The following is a 15,856-nucleotide window of genomic DNA, read 5'->3' as shown; positions in this document are numbered from 1 at the left end:
TACTTAATTTGCTTTATTTTACAACCAGTAAGTAGAAAAACCAGAACTGAATGCAGATCTATTTGAGGCCAAGGCCCTTATCTTTCACTGGTAACATCCTGCCTACAACCCCCTTGAAATGAAGCTGTCTGGGAAAAAAGGGGAAAACTATGTAACTAGGGTCTGTGGTTTCTAGAGTATTTGAATCATAAACTCCCACGGTGAGGGTATGCTCTAGTCAGCTTATCTGCGTGCAGACATTTACTACTGCCTAGGACTAAAGCTAAACATTAACCCACTTGAGATCTGCTTTTTCTTTTTGTTTTTCAAACTCCCATGACTCTCAGTGGCCTTGGTCATAGACCCTTTCCATTATTATTCCCTTTTAAACAGCTTCTCGGTATCATGACAGCATGTTTGGAAACACAGTGGCATATTTGTGGTGATTAAACTTCACTAAAATGTCTGGATCCTAGGCTTCCATAGGCCTCTTGGCTCCAGCATTGCCTGGGAGCCCCTATTTATGTCTCCATTTGAGGAATCTCAAGAGAGGGTTTGTGGTTCCTTCTCTCCAGCCTCAGAGGGGAGAAAAATTTCTGGGTCAGCAGTTCCAGAGGGCTTCAAGGGGATCAAAGAGAGAAAAGCAAACACTGAGGAAAAAATGTGCTATTTATTCTTAGAACAAAGTTACATTGGCAGCTTTCTCCTCTCCAGTAATACTTGTTTTCCTGAAAGGATTATACACGTGTTTGCTTCCTTCCATAGGATTTAACCACCACTCAGCTTATGACCTGCAACTTCTATCTCCCATCCCCTCTCAACTATGCTTTCAGTTTTCTCACTGGCTGGGCAAAATTTAAAAAGATTAAAATCAACCATGAGAGAAAGTAGGTTAATACAGCTGTTACAAATGCCCATGTCAGCAATCCAAGTCAGCAGCTTAAATTAACTCAGCCATGTGAGTGGTGTCCCTGTGCCATAGATGCGGGGATCCAGAGATTTTAGGCCTCCATCCCCAGGGAAGCAATGAAGAGGCTTAGGCTAAGTGAGGAGGCCTGCTAAGTGGAGGTGTCTTTCTTTGGGAGAGCAATTTCATTCATGTTTTCTTCATGGACATTTCTGCTTTTAATTAATTGAACAAATTCATTGAGTGTTATGTGGCATGATAATTTATTGAGAAATTTTTTCGTGTCTTCTTCTCTTTGTTGTCAGTGCTCTTCTCTCCTCTGCCTCAAGAAGGTAGGAAGATCCTTGTCTTTGGGGGCTTTTTTGTTGCTGGTTGCAAACAGACTTTCTAGTAGAAGAAGAAGCCCATGTTTTTTGGTTTTGCTTTGGTCACCTATGCTGATTGAGGGGAATTGCGCTGGGGCTGGAGTGGGAGCTTTGGGTTTCTGAGGGTACACATTCTGACTGGAGGCTAAGGAAGTCCCTGTAAAGGAAAGAAAGAACAAGATTACAGAGGGTGTTCATCAAGTATGAATGCCTGGACCCTGCTTTCCTACAGCACTCACAACAAGGGCTGCTGAAGGGCAGGAGGGGAGAGGGGTAGAGTAGGAGTAACCAAACATTAGAGGCTGTGGCCTTGAGAACCCCTGTGAAAATAATCTTAAGTCCCAGGCCTCAGAAGTACCTGTCTCCTAGTTCCATGCAGGCTTGGAAAATAAGCCTGGATGTGGTAATCAGTATAGACAGAAGAGGCCCCTCTTTGCATGTTCTGTATGGTACAAGTCACCAGGGACCTACCCCTGACCCTGGGAAGTACCTAATAATGACTGAGATTAAATTTCCCTATGGAGGGAGTAAAGCGCTCAGGGAAAATTAAATTCAATTTAGAGAAATAAGAGAAGTGTGATAGTTCTTGCATCCTAATCATGTAGTAGCACCTACTAGGTGCTAGGCACTGTGAAAACTCTGGAGACAAAGAGATGAACAAGCACCTGTTGCCCTCACGGGTGAGGAAACACATTGCAGAGTTCACAATGAAGACATGTCACAGATGCCAGGGAATCAGGAGGAAGCACTGCCTCTATTTGGAGGCAAGGAAGTGTTTCCAGAATTGCTCATCTTTATTCTGAGTCTTAAAAGATGAGCTGGAATTCCTCGGTGGAGGATGGGGGTGGAGTTGAGAACATTCTGTACAAAGGTACAGAAGTGTGAAATAGCATGACATGTTTGGGAGACGGTAAAGAGGTTGATACAGCTGAAGCATGATAGACTGTTATAGAATGGGTGGAGGCTGACCCTGAAGGGCTTTGAATCCCATGCTAAGAAGTCTAGACTCTATCCTGTAAGAGGTGGGCAACCCCCAAACGATGATAGTAATGTGAATATGTGCATTTATTATGAATCAAAGCCAGTTAAGGAAGGTCACAAAGGAGGAATGACCATAAAGGTAGGAAGGACTCTAGGAGATGGGAACGTGCAGAAGTGAAGGGAGAAGAGTTTGTGAAGAAGAAAGTAGCCAACGGTGGACAATACTGCAGAGAGGTACCAACACAAGCTCAGGGACAGCCACTGGATTTTGAAATTTGGAGGCTATTTTTGTCTCGAATGAGGGCAATTTCAGTGGTGTGTTGGGGGTCAGAAACCAGACTACAGTGAGTTGACAATTGAATGGAGGTTGAGAAAGTGATAATAAATACACCCATGTGTTTGAGAAATTTGGAAAAGAAATAAAGATATGGAAAAATACCTATAAATGGGTGATTTATTTATGTATTTCAAATGATGAGGAGGGCTTAAGCATCTTCAAGATTTAAGGGAAGGAGGGAATGGGAAGATCAGAGATGAGGGAAGAGAAATGAGAGCAAGGGAAGAAGTCTGGCAAGCAGAGGCTTGAAGCACAGAGAAGAACCCCCTGACTGATCAAACCTCCCAAGTGCCCAAGGGGTTGAGGTCATACATCTGTGTGGAAGCTGTTACTCTGCACATCTCAGTACAACTAAACTCTATGCTTCTGAGAAGTATAGTAAACCATTTAAACATAAATCAAATGGGTCATATTTTAAATGCATTAATCAAACTTGCTAATTTAAAGGATTCCTAGTATGGACCTTCTGTTGAAACAAATGAATCAGCTTTTCATTTATTATCTCTTCTTCTGTTAGGGACCATAATCTTAGACTCTTTGTTCACATCCAAAGTAGTTGTTCACATCAACTCCATTAGCTGTGTCCAGACACAGGAGGCTGACTGGTTGCTGGATACTGGCATCAGTTTAAGAATGGAAATCACTCCAATTTGGGCACTGGGGTAATGAACAGAGTGTCATCCATTTGGTTTGATTAGATCTAGCACACCCGTGCATAAGGACACCATGTTCCAGAACTTGCTACTATGAAATTTATGAATCAGAGAGCTGATTAAATGAATGTACTGTAGGGTTTTAAGAAGTTCAGGGTTACCTCAACCATCTGCTCTGGTTAGTGCACAGTCTTCAAAGAAATGTATAGTTTGGTATGTTTTGTCATCTGTCCTGTGTTTGCCTATTTATCTTTCAGACCAAATCACTCTACTAATTTCTCAAGCTCACACCTTTCACAGAGTTACAGGAGACAAGTCTTTGAGGAATTTGGAAGAGTTGTAGGCAGTCTCGTAAAGGAGGTACTGAACAAGGCTCAGAGTTCAGTTCAGTTATGCTGTTAGACTGAGCTACTGTAACACAAACTTTATACTTTATTTTGAGCTCTACTGTTTTTTATTCCTCTAAAAATGACTTTTAGTAGTTTGCTACATATGAAGTGTACTTTTTAATAGGTTGTGGGACTAAAATTACTTATAGCAGAATGTCTTAATTTTATAATGAGTCAATGGTATTTTCAATATAAAAAAGACATTTATATTATAGACAATTGTTTAGGGTCATATAAGTTGTGGATAGAGACATAACTTGCTTTTTCTTAAAGCACAACTATTAGCAACTTTCCTAGCCATGTTTCATGATTCCATCGTCTCATTTCTTATAATTAAAACCTCTCAGTTTTACAGCGACTTCCTGTAGGTTAGAAAGAGAGTGTTTTGTATGAATGATTTAGTAAAGTTATACTCAGACTTATTTAACCTTGTTAACCAAGATGAAAAAAGTAAAGGAGGTTTCAGCAAAAGGATGAGAATCTCCCTATGGAAAACAGAGGGAATAAAAGAAGCAAAATTTGCACTCAGCTATGTTTATGGTTTAACTGGTGAATATGTTTTGATTCAAAACCTATCATTATTTCTGCCTGGCAAACTGGTTCATCTGTACCATTTTTCTAGATTCCACATATATGTATTAATATATGATATTTGTTTTTCTCTGTCTGACTTACTTCACTCTAGGATTGACATATATACACTAATATATATAAAATAGATAACTAATGAGAACCTGCTGGATAGCACAGGGGACTCTACTTCACTTTGCTGTACAGTAGAAACCAACACAACATCACAAAACAACTTTACCTCAATTAAAAAAAAAAACCTATCACTAATCACACGTAATGTTGTATTGGGCAGGAAACTGGCGAGAGAAATATTTTGATTTCTACTCTGTTGCCTCAAGCAAGGTAAAGTGGTTGAGCCAAAAGGATTTAGATTTCTACTCTTCTGACTGGGCCCATGAGGAATTAATTCAATGAGAGATAAGCTTCCACTTCGCAATAGAATAAAGACATGCTTAGTTGATGCTTTTTCCTCATTATTTCATCCCTTTTGGACACATAACATTTTAAGAAAGGTGGGGGAGGTGATTAGAACACTGGGGGGCCAGTTGGGGGGGTGCTCAGCTGTGTGGCTCAAGTTCCCTGTGCTTTCTGGTTTTATTAAAAATTTTTTTGACTAGTGTGTCCAGCACCCCCTTATATTCCTCTGTACAGGAAAAACTTCGCTTTTTGAAAAGGAAGAGAAGGCCTGGGAACGTTAATTTTATTATCTACCTCTGGAAACTAAGGAGAGCATAACCGTCAATCCTGATTTATTTGGTGATTAAAGGCATCCATTAGACCTTGTAAAAAGTTGGTGAAAGGTCTGGCTGTAAATGTATGGTGCTGCATTCTTCAACCTTTGGTGTCTAGGAGGTGTTAGTAGCTAATACTATCTTACGACTAGTGTCATTTCAGCAGGTAGTTGTGAAGTGAATGAATTTATGCCACGTGGTTAATGAAAGGAAGGAAGAAACAAAGAAGCAAAGAGAGAGAGAAATTGTCCTGCTTCCCCTAATATTTTAAACAATATTTTCAGGCTCACTTTTGTTAAGATGAATAAATATGAAATGACTGTAAGATAGAACATTTTAAAAAAAACTCAGCCTCCTGATTTTCCTAAAGTGACATCATTAATGGTGACACGTTGATGTCTCTGTCTGCGCATCCATTAGCCTCTCATCAGGCCACGAGGCAATTTCCTTTGTCTTTCATTATTTGGTTTACATGAGTGCCTTGCTCTGAGCTCCTAGAGATCATTTACTACTTCTGGAATCCATAAGTGCTTGATGTTTGAATTGCTTCTTGTAAATAGCAGTGCTATAAGAGAAGGGACAAGAATTCTGGTTTCAATCATTTGTACTTTCTTGGGACAGAACCAGATTTCCTACTCTTGACCATGTGATGATGACATTATCTGCTCAAGGCTGAGATAAATCCAGGGATTTTTGTTAGTTTGGTATTATCTTAACATGCTTTGGTCAAGAGAGAGATTTTGATATTTTCCTTTTCCTGATGACTTTTGGCGATCATCCATTACTAAACTGAGCGCCTTACTTACTTTGCAAACTCCTCATCTGTTAGGACCTAGGCTTTGTCTCTGCATTTCCTACGGAAGTGGTTCTTAATCCTGACTGTACATTTTAATTATCTGCAGAGGTTAAAAAAAATGGGCTCCACACCTAGAGATTATGATTCAATTGATCTGGTCTAGAGCCCAGCTTGTAATTTCAAAATATTCCCCAGGTTAGGATTGAGTGTAACATGCAGCAAGGTCACCTACAACGTCTAGGACAATTCCTTGTGAAGGGCAGGTGGTCTCCAGGAAATGGCAGTTAAACTGAACTGCATTGATAAACAGGCTACACAGGGCCATAAGATTTTGGGTGAGGACATATCTGGACATATTCCGCTGCAGGAATTGTGTAGTACCTTAAGTGGCTCATAATTTTGGGGTAAAACCACAGGGGCCTGAAGGTCTTACCTTGGTTGAGTTGGTAGATCAGTTTTGTTTTGTTGTCCCCCTTTTGGGTGCTGTGCCTTAGTTTCGTCATCTGTAAAATGGAAATAACCAAAGTTTGGGGTCACATTTTTGTTTGAGGCAAAAACCAGTACCAGTAAAAATTCGCCGCAATGAGCTTTGTGTAAAATCATCAAATTGCTGTCATGCAAACACAAATGGGAGTTTAGGAAGTGGAAGCAGCAGAAATGTGTCTGGGGTACTTGTCAAAGTTGATCGATAGGGTTCAGCAATGATGTGGACTTAGGGATTCTCCTACCAAATCCCAGCATCATGACATTAGTGCTGCTGAAGAAATGCCACTGAGGGTTAAAACTACCACTTCTCTTTTGTGTTAAATGAAGGGGCTCTGGGGACTAGACCTCTTCCATTAGTCAGAGGTCCTGCTGCTGGCCAGGACACCAGTGTGCAGGACGGTGGAGCTCTGCTCTTACCACCAGCGCCGTGGGAGCCCTGCACACTCTGCAGGGAGGCCCAAGCCTGCTGACACATCAGCAGGAATGCTTACACTGAGAGCTTAGTTCACAGCCCTGGGCCTGGACCCAGGCATGAAGTAGTTACTTCAGATCCTGGTTTCCTGGGATGAACACTCTTCCACTTCTAATTCCCCACCCCTGCCTATAACTGGAGCTGAGGCTGTTCCTGTGCACACAGACTCCCTCCTGCCTCTGTTCCTGCCTGGCTTATCCTGTGGATCTCAATCCCAGATTGTGTTCCTATCCACTTCAGCCGTAAGGCCAGCCAGCTCTCCCATAGCCAGGGGAAACTTCACAAGATAGCCCCTGAGCATCTGCCACGGTCTAGCAGAGGGACTTAATGCTCCTCCTTACATCTGATCTAAAGTCTGAAATGCTATGTAATGCTATGCTTTAGTTATATCCCCCTAGAGATGGAAAATAGAGGATTCCCTCTTTTATGATAGTTGTGCTATTAGTGAAGTACTGGCCCCTCTCATTTTGGGATAAATCTCCCCCCTACATTTGGTTTCTCGTAATAGTCTATGGTTTACCTCTTGTCATCTCATCTCAGGCTATGGAGGATCAAAGCACACATAGTGTCTTATTAAAAGGGCAATCAAGGACAACTTATTTTACAGGTGGGAAAATGGGTCACAGAGAGTTTTGATGATGTGTAACTGAAATAAGTGAATGGGACCTGAAATGAGGACTCTCCTTTCTATCAAAGTGGCAGGGTGGCGGCAAAACGGTGGTGGTAAATGCAGACAGTGGTGGTAGCAAAGTGTACCACTTGAGAAACTTGGATTGCAGGGACAAACAGATTTTCACTTCATGACATCTCAGTTTTCTCATTTATAAAAAATGAAAACAAGAGTACTTAACATGTCAGGATGCTGTGAGGGTTAAGAGAAATATACATGAAAAGGACTGGTGCTGGGTTTGGCTCTTATAAGTAAGTAAGGCAGTAAATGCACACACATGCAACCATGAAGTGGGTAGCTTTGAAGAGTTCCTGTCCAAGGCTTAAATAGTCCACAGGTCCCCTTAGATAGCTTCTGGGAGCACTGGTTTCTATAGGACCCTGGAGCAGTCACTCCAAAGCCCTTCCCTCAGGTTGATGTCTCTGGAGAATGACCCCAAAGACCCCCAAGAGGGCTCTCTGGCCACTTATGCCCAGTTGCAGAACCAGAGGCAGAGGCTGTCCTAGATGGCAGCTCTCATCCTGTTATATCTGTGATTCCTGAAACCAGTTGGACAGCAGAGGTTCAACAGTATCTTCTTCATTATAATGAAATGAGGCTATCCTAAGCAGAGCATTTAGCCCAATGCCTGGTGTGTACTAGGCATTCAACAAATGTTAGTAGTTATTAATAGTAGTAGTTTTAAACCCAAAGCTAGGTTCATGGGTCAGAGTGCTTCCAAATTTCAGACTCCTTCCTCTAGATTAGGAAACAAGTGAATATGTTCTGGCTTAGGGCCAATCCATGGAAAGTCTATGCCACCGACTGTTATTTATTCATTCATGTATTTATTTATATACTTAGTACACATTTACCGAGCATCACTTATGTGTGTTGCCCTTGCTCAGCACACAATTCTCTGATCTCTGGTGTTTATGCATGACAGTTGCACCAGGCTGGTACGAATAGTGTTACACCAGGAAAACCCACTTCTCAATATCACTTTTCCATCTGCCTTCTGATAAAGCTAGAGAGTTAGGAGGAGCTCTGATCATGGCACCTTGTGGGTGAAATCTGGAGTTGGTCATGAGTGCATTTTACATATAAGAAAACTGAGGCCTGAGAGGGGAGTACTTGCCCCAAGTTCAGACAGTACTTTAGTGGGCATCTGAGGCTAGAATCTGGTTCTAATTAGTTTAGGAAAAAAGGGCCCTTTCCAGCAGACCACTTGCCTCTGTATGAGAGGGAGATAACTAGTCTTTACATTTTCACTTACACATAGGTGTTCTTTTTCTTTCTGAAGAGGTGCATTTTAAGGTTAAATGAAATAGCATTTGAATAAGCCTAGAACAGTGGTTCTTAACTGTAATTGCATTAGATCATCTGAACATCATTTTGAGAATACTGATTTTGGAGCCCTACCCCAGACCAATTAAATATGCATTTGTGGGACCAGGGGGCTCATATTGGTTTTTTTTTTTTTCTTTCCTTTTTTGCGGTACGCGGGCCTCTCACTGTTGTGGCCTCTCCCATTGCGGAGCACAGGCTCCGGACGCGCAGGCTCAGCGGCCATGGTTCACGGGCCCAGCTGCTCCGCAGCACGTGGGATCTTCCCAGACCAAGGCACGAACCCGTGTCCGCTGCATCAGCAGGCGGACTCTCAACCACTGTGCCACCAGGGAAGCCCACTCATATTGGTTTTTAAAGCTCTCCACGTGTTTCTAAAGTATGGTCAGGGCTCCACAGTCTAATATCCAGTCATTCTAATACACAGTCAGTGGTCCAGAGATCAGTGCTTCCAAAACTCTAATGCACATTTGAATTATCTGGGGATCTTGTTAAAATTCAGATTCTGATTCAGTAGGTTAAGTGGGGCTGGAAAGTTCCCACTTCTATCAAGCTCCAAGTTCATGTTAATACTGCCAGTCCTGGGCTTCCCTGGTGGCACAGTGGTTGGGAGTCTGCCTGCTGATGCAGGGGACACGGGTCCAGGAACATCCCACATGCCGCGGAGCGGCTGGGCCTGTGAGCCATGGCCGCTGAGCCTGCGCGTCCGGAGCCTGTGCTCCGCAACGGGAGAGGCCACAACAGTGAGAGGCCCGCATACTGCAAAAAAAAAAAAAAAATACTGCCAGTCCCCAGACCACACTTGGAATAGTATCTCCAGAAGATGCTCTGGATTCTGGTTATCCACTGGTCACTCACTAGGTACTCCAGCCAGAGGCCTGGAAATTACCTCTTTCCTTCATCCACTCATCTGCACCCTACCAGCTCTTGGTCACTATTTCTTGTCAACTCCACCCCACTGTTCTCTGCAGCTCCTATCCTTTCTTGGTAGACTGGTCAACATTCTCTTCCATGTTCACCCACCATCACTCCCCATCCTGGCTGTGTTCCCTGCTAGACCACCTCCTGATGGGGCTTTCCCATTCCTCCTTGGCTCTGTGCATGCCGTTTTTACTCTGTGGAAACCTCTTCCAGTCCTTGACCTATCCCTTAAGAGACCACAGAATCCCTGGACCTCTTCTCTGCCTGCACTAGTTACATATGACGATTGTCTAGGAGCAACATGCCCTATTGGTTCTTTTCTAAGTTCCCAGAGCCCAGCTCAGCACCTATCAGGCTCTTAAATAAAGTAGGTGTTCAATTTAAGAAAGAAAACCCCAACTCTGAATGAGTAAGGCCAAAGACCTCAGCTGCTCTCCTTCGGATCAAAATGAACATTCCTTCGAAATTATGTTTTAGGTTTTAAATTCTCCAGTTGGAGAAAAAAAAAGTCGATCAAATTCAACAAAGTAAGTAGTATTTCCTGTAGCTTAATAAAGGCAGGCTCAGGGACTTCCCGGCGGTCCAGTGGTTAAGACTCCAAGCTTCCACTGCAGGGGGCACTGGCTTCCATCCCTCCTGGGAGGAACTAAGATACCGCATGCTCTGCAGCACGGCCAAAACAAAACAAAAACCAAAAAAACAAACAACAAAAAAAGGGCTCGGAGCAGGTGATGGGACAGGAAGGAGAGGATGGATGCTGGAAGCAGCTTGGAGGTCTGCTTTCAAATGTGGGCTCGTCCCCGCAGCGGAAAAGGCAAGAGCCCGCGGACAGCCGATGGAGAAACTTCCATAGAAGTGCGCGGGTCAGGCTGGAGTTCCGGAGCTAGAACTAACTTGACGCGGAGGGAGACGCCGCTTGCGGCAGCCATTGAAGTTTCGTGTCTTTCCAGAGCCCACATGGGCCACTGGCTTGGGGAGGGGGGAGGGGGGAGGGAGGGCAGGTCCGGAGCGGAGTGGGTGGAGTGGAGGGGGAAGACCGAAGGAAATGAGACAAGCTTTTCCTCCCACTGACTCGTGCTTCTCCAGCGTCTGCGGGGCTCACTACCGCTGCCCGTGAGCGCCCAGGCCGAGACCCAGCGCCCCGCGCCCGCCTCAGCGTGTCTCCCGTGGGATTTCTTTCCGAGGCGCCAGTGCCGGTCCAAAGCCTGGCCACAGCTTTGTTGCGTGCTCGCCTTAGTGATCGGCTCCTGGTCCCAGAGCAAGGACCCCGGAAGTGCGCGTCGGTGGCTCTGGCGAAGGTAAGCGGCGCCGGTGAGAGCGCTAAGGGCGTAGGCGCTCCTGGCATCCCCAGCGGGCCCTGGTCTGCCCGGAACACCCCTTCTTCGGAAACACCCAGAGCACTTCTGACCTGAAGCCTGTGCTTTGTTCCTGACCCCCTGCCAGGTGTTGTAGCCTGGGTCCCCCAGGGAACTTTGCTTCCCAGCGCTTGTTTTTACTCTCTCTCTTCCTCTTACTTTCCTGTTGCTTCCCCCGCCCCCTCGCCCCCCCACCCCGGCTCCTTTTTCTGGACCCAACAACTCTGCTCCTTGCTAATGCAGCCTGGCTTCCGAGAGCGAGTTCTTCCCTAATCTCAGCGCCTCTCTCCTCCTCCGCCCCTGGGACCAGGGGCTGAGCGTGCGGGCCCGCGACAGTGACTGGCTTTGACCCCGGGCCTGCCGGAGGCGGATCTGTCCGAAATTACCATGGCTCTCTTCAATCTCATTCACCTTTCGAGGCACTCAGCTGGCCGCGTGCTTTTGGCGACCCCCGGGACCCCGAAATCAAAGCGGATTGGGGAGTGACAAAGTCGTTGGCGCCCCTTAAATCCTCAGGGGGACGCTCTGCTCGTGGAGAGGGACGCGGTCAGCTTCTTGCAGCTCTGACTGGGCTTCCCAAGGATTGGGGTGTGGGGGTGGGTAGGAGCGCTGGATAGGGGACTCGCGTGACGGTAATGAGGCTGGCTTGGAAGGATAGGCGAGGAAACTTCGTGCTAGCTTGCCATTTTGCTCTTATTAACTGCCTGAGTGCTCACATTAAGGCTCTGAGTAGGGACTCCTATCCCTACTTTCCTCTGTGCCCCTCTGAGTAGGGGCAAAATGAGGCGCACAGAGGTTAAATAACGCTACCAGGGTCACATACCTGGGAAGGGGCCCAGCCAGGATTTGTGAATCAGCTGGTTTGTACCGTACAACCCACACCCAGCCCTACAGAGAGTTCCTCTATGCAGTCTGAGCAGAATCCCAACACCTACCGCTGGGTCATACCATGAGGAGCCAGGCTTTTTCCATTTTGAGCAAATACGTCTTGGTTCTATTCAAATCCAAATGATTTATTTAGTACCTACTATCCTCACAATTCAGTGACAAGCTCTGAAGTTTCACCTTGGAGCCTTACTCTTTCATCCTCTACCCATCATCCAGTCTGTCAGCAAATATGTAATTCTTCCCCAGAAGCCTGGCTTGAGTCTTTCTCCCCAAAAGGCTATTAGGCTTGTTGGCTAACCCAGACCCTGGAGTGGGACCTCCAGCATTTGAATCCTGGATGAGGACTTTCTGTAGTTTTCTGTGGCTGGATTTCCTCATCTGTAAAGTAGGGATGGGAGAAGTGGCTCTTAACTGGGGTTTTGATTTTGCCTCCCAAATGACATCTGGCAATGTCTGGAAACATTTTTGACTGTTAACATGTCAACATGTTAAGTGTTGCCCCTACCCCCCAACAGAAGGGATGGGAATCTGCACATGTGAACATGTTTTACAAGCACCAGAGGTAGATCCTGTGCATATTAATGTTTGAGAATCACTGTCTTACAGAATAAAATCTAACCACAGACATTGGCCTACATGCCTGTTCACACTGGCCTCAACTTACCTTCCCAGCCTCACCTTATGACACTTCCTGTATGCGCTTTCCATTCCACCCAACTCACTATTCTTCTGGTATTCTAGGTGTTGACTTTTTGAAATGCCCTTCTTCCTCCATGGCTGACAAATTGCTTATTATTCTTTGAGACTAGAGCTCAAGTCCCCTGCTGGATGAAGCATTATTCAGTTCCTGCAGATGGTTCGGTTCTGTCCCTCCCTGCTACCCTAGCACCAGCCATCCTCCCCCATTTTTTCTTTCAGTGTATCTTTCTTACAGTGTTTACTGTTCTGTATAGGGATCTCTTGTTCATCCCCTGACTTGTTTCTTTGTACCTGGACCTAGCACAGTGCTGTCCTCATGCTGGTGGTTAAGCTTGCTGACTTTGGAGTCAGTCTGCCTGCATTCAAATCCTAGTTCTGCCACTTAACTCTGTGACCTTGAGCACATTGACTCAGTCTCTCAAAGCCTTATTAACAAAATAGGAAGAAATAGTCTGCCTTCTCTGCAGAGAAGTGTGATTAACTAATAGGATAATGATTGTTCATCTTAGTACTGAGTGGCTACTCTGTGCCAAGACATGGCTCAATTTTAGCATTTTATATTTTTAGTCATTTAACTTTTATGAGGACCTTATTAAGTTAGTACTGGTATTACCCTATTTTCCAGGCAAAGAAATGGAGGCACAGAGAGACTAAGCAGTTTGCCCAAAGTCACACAGCTAATGAGTGGTAAGCCAGTATTCACACAGACATCTGAACTGCAAAACACACACTCTTCACACTATGCAGGTAAAGGGCTTAAACCAGTGCCCCACATAAAGTAAGTGCTCCATAAATATGAGCTGGAGTTTGTTGTGTACATTGATAAAAGCCAAAGTCCCTTGGGTTTTTCAACTGCATCACACTTGTGATCTAAGACTGTGCCATTATTTTTACAATCCTGTTCCTTCCCTCTCCTTCTTGCCCCTAACCCAGTCTCAGAGGGACAGGACATTGGGGTCAGTCTCCTGTCACAGTTCTAGGTCAGCACCAATGAACTTGATGCTAAATGGAGCTTTATGTGTGCCAGGTCAGTCAGAATGGCATTAACTCTTTGGGGGTGGGCCTATGGAATCAACACACCTGCTTGAGGTTAGAGGTGCAGACGAGGGGTCAGGAGCTACCTGACTCCAGCTTTGTCCTTTCTAAGCATGTGCCCTTTGCAATGTGCACCTAGCACAGAAATACTGAGTTAAATCAATCAACGAATGTGGGATGGATGGATGAATGGCACCAGGTGGGTCTCTTGCCTTATACTTGATGATGCAGAGTATGTTTTCTCTCCAAGTGTTATATGGCAGGGGTCCCCAACCCCTGGGCCACAGAATGGTACTGGTCCATGGCCTGTTAGGAACAGGGCCACATAGCAAGAGGTGAACAGCAGGCGAGCGAGCTAAGCTTCATCTGTATTTACAGCCTCTCCCCATCACTTGCATTACCGCCTGAGCTCCACCTCATGTCAGATCAACAGTGGCATTAGATTCTCATATGAGTGCAAACCCTACCGTGAACTGCACACGTGAGGGATCTAGGTTGTGCACTTCTTATGAGAATCTAATGCCTGATGATCTGAGATGGAGCTGAGGTGGTGATGCTAGCACTGGGGAGTGGCTGCAAATACAGATTATCATTAGCAGAGAGGTTTGACTGCACAGAGACCATAATAAATCAGTTGCTTGCAGACTCATATCAAAGCCCTATCACTGAGTGGCAAGTGACAATTAAGCTGCATCTGGTGGCAGGCTTTATAGGGGCAAGTGAGTTGATGTACTTCAATAGTACAACTGCATCTGGTGGCAGGCTTTAAGTCAGAATCCGACACTTATTTTAGTCTGCGTGTGGCTTGCCCATTATTTTATTTACCACTAACATCCACACCTCTTTCCCACACTGCACACTTGTCTCAGTCACAGTTTTGGTAAGTCCACAAGCTAACCCTAGCCAAACGTGGAGACCAAGCACCATGCATTAAAAGACAAGCCTTTGGAGTTTTTCAAAAGAAACAAACGTGAACACAAAGAACAGAAGCGATTATTGAAAGCCACCACTTCATCAAATGTGTCGGCACTGAGAGCATCATTCTTAGTGACTAACTGCATTGCTAAAGCTAAGAAGCCCTTTACTATTGGTGAAAAGTTGATCCTGCCTGCTGCTAAGGACATTTGTTGTGAACTTTTAGGAGAGGCTGCAGTTCAAAAGGTGGCATGTGTTCCTCTTTCGGCCAACACCATAAGTAGACAAATTGATGAAATAGCAGAGGATATTGAGGCACAACTGTTGGAGAGAATTAATGAGTCACCATGGTATGCAATCCAGGTTGACGAGTCTACCGACGTTGACAACAAGGCAACAATTGCTTGGTTTTGTGCGATATATTTTCCAGGAGGATGTGCATGAGAATATGTTATGTGCACTTTTGTTGCCAACCAATACCACAGCTGCAGAACTATTCAAGTCTTTGAATTATTACATATAAGGAAAACTGAATTGGTCCTTTTGTGTTGGTATATGCACAGACAGAGTGGCTGCCACGACTGGAGATCTTTCTTGTTTCACTACTCAGGTCAAAGAAGTTGCCTCTGAATGTGAATCTATGCACTGTGTCATCCATAGAGAAATGCTGGCTAGCCAAAAAATGTCACCTGAACTTAACAACGTTTTGCAGGATGTGATTAAAATTATCAACCACATTAAAGTACATGTCCCTTATGGTCATCTCAATAGATGCAGAAAAAGCTTTTGACAAAATTCAACACCACTTATGATAAAAGCTCTCCAGAAAGTTGGCATAGAGGGAACATACCTCAACATAATAAAGGCCATATATGACAAACCCACAGCAAACATCATTCTCAGTGGTGAAAAACTGAAAGCATTTCCTCTAAGATCAGGAAGAAGACAAGGATGTCCACTCTCGCCACTGTTATTCAACATAGTTTTGGAAGTCCTAGCCACGGCAATCAGAGAAGAAAAAGAAATAAAAGGAATATAAATTGGAAAAGAAGAAGTTAAACTGTCACTGTTTGCAGATGACATGATACTATACATAGAGAATCCTAAAGTTGTCATCAGAAAACTACTAGAGCTTATCAATGAATTTGGTAAAGTTGCAGGATACAAGATTAATGCACAGAATTCTCTTGCATTCCTATACAATAACTACAAAAGATCAGAAAGAGAAATTAAGGAAACAATCCCATTTACCATTGCAACAAAAAGAATAAAATACCTAGGAATAAACCCAGCTAAGGAGGTAAAAGACCAGTACTCAAAAAACTATAAGACACTGATGAAAGAAATCAAAGATGTCACAAACAGATGGAGAGATGTA

General features: G+C 44.4%; 1 protein-coding gene across 5 annotated transcripts in view; it reads left to right on the top strand.

The window, feature by feature from the left end:
• Nucleotides 1-10,622: 10,622 nt before the first annotated feature.
• Nucleotides 10,623-15,856, top strand: part of EVA1A (eva-1 homolog A, regulator of programmed cell death) — a 70,009-nt gene continuing 64,775 nt past the window's right edge. For all 5 annotated transcript variants that reach the window (XM_027095930.1, XM_027095929.1, XM_027095928.1 and 2 more), the window contains exon 1: nucleotides 10,623-10,884. The gene's annotated coding sequence lies outside the window, so the exon portion shown is untranslated. The remainder of the gene's footprint in view (nucleotides 10,885-15,856) is intronic.

The sequence above is a fragment of the Aethalodelphis obliquidens genome, unplaced genomic scaffold (genome assembly GCF_003676395.1).
Source record: "Aethalodelphis obliquidens isolate GAN/ISIS:26980383/991018 unplaced genomic scaffold, ASM367639v1 scaffold96, whole genome shotgun sequence".
In the NCBI taxonomy this organism is placed as follows: Eukaryota; Metazoa; Chordata; class Mammalia; order Artiodactyla; family Delphinidae; genus Aethalodelphis; species Aethalodelphis obliquidens.
This window is presented reverse-complemented; position numbering and strand designations above follow the sequence as displayed.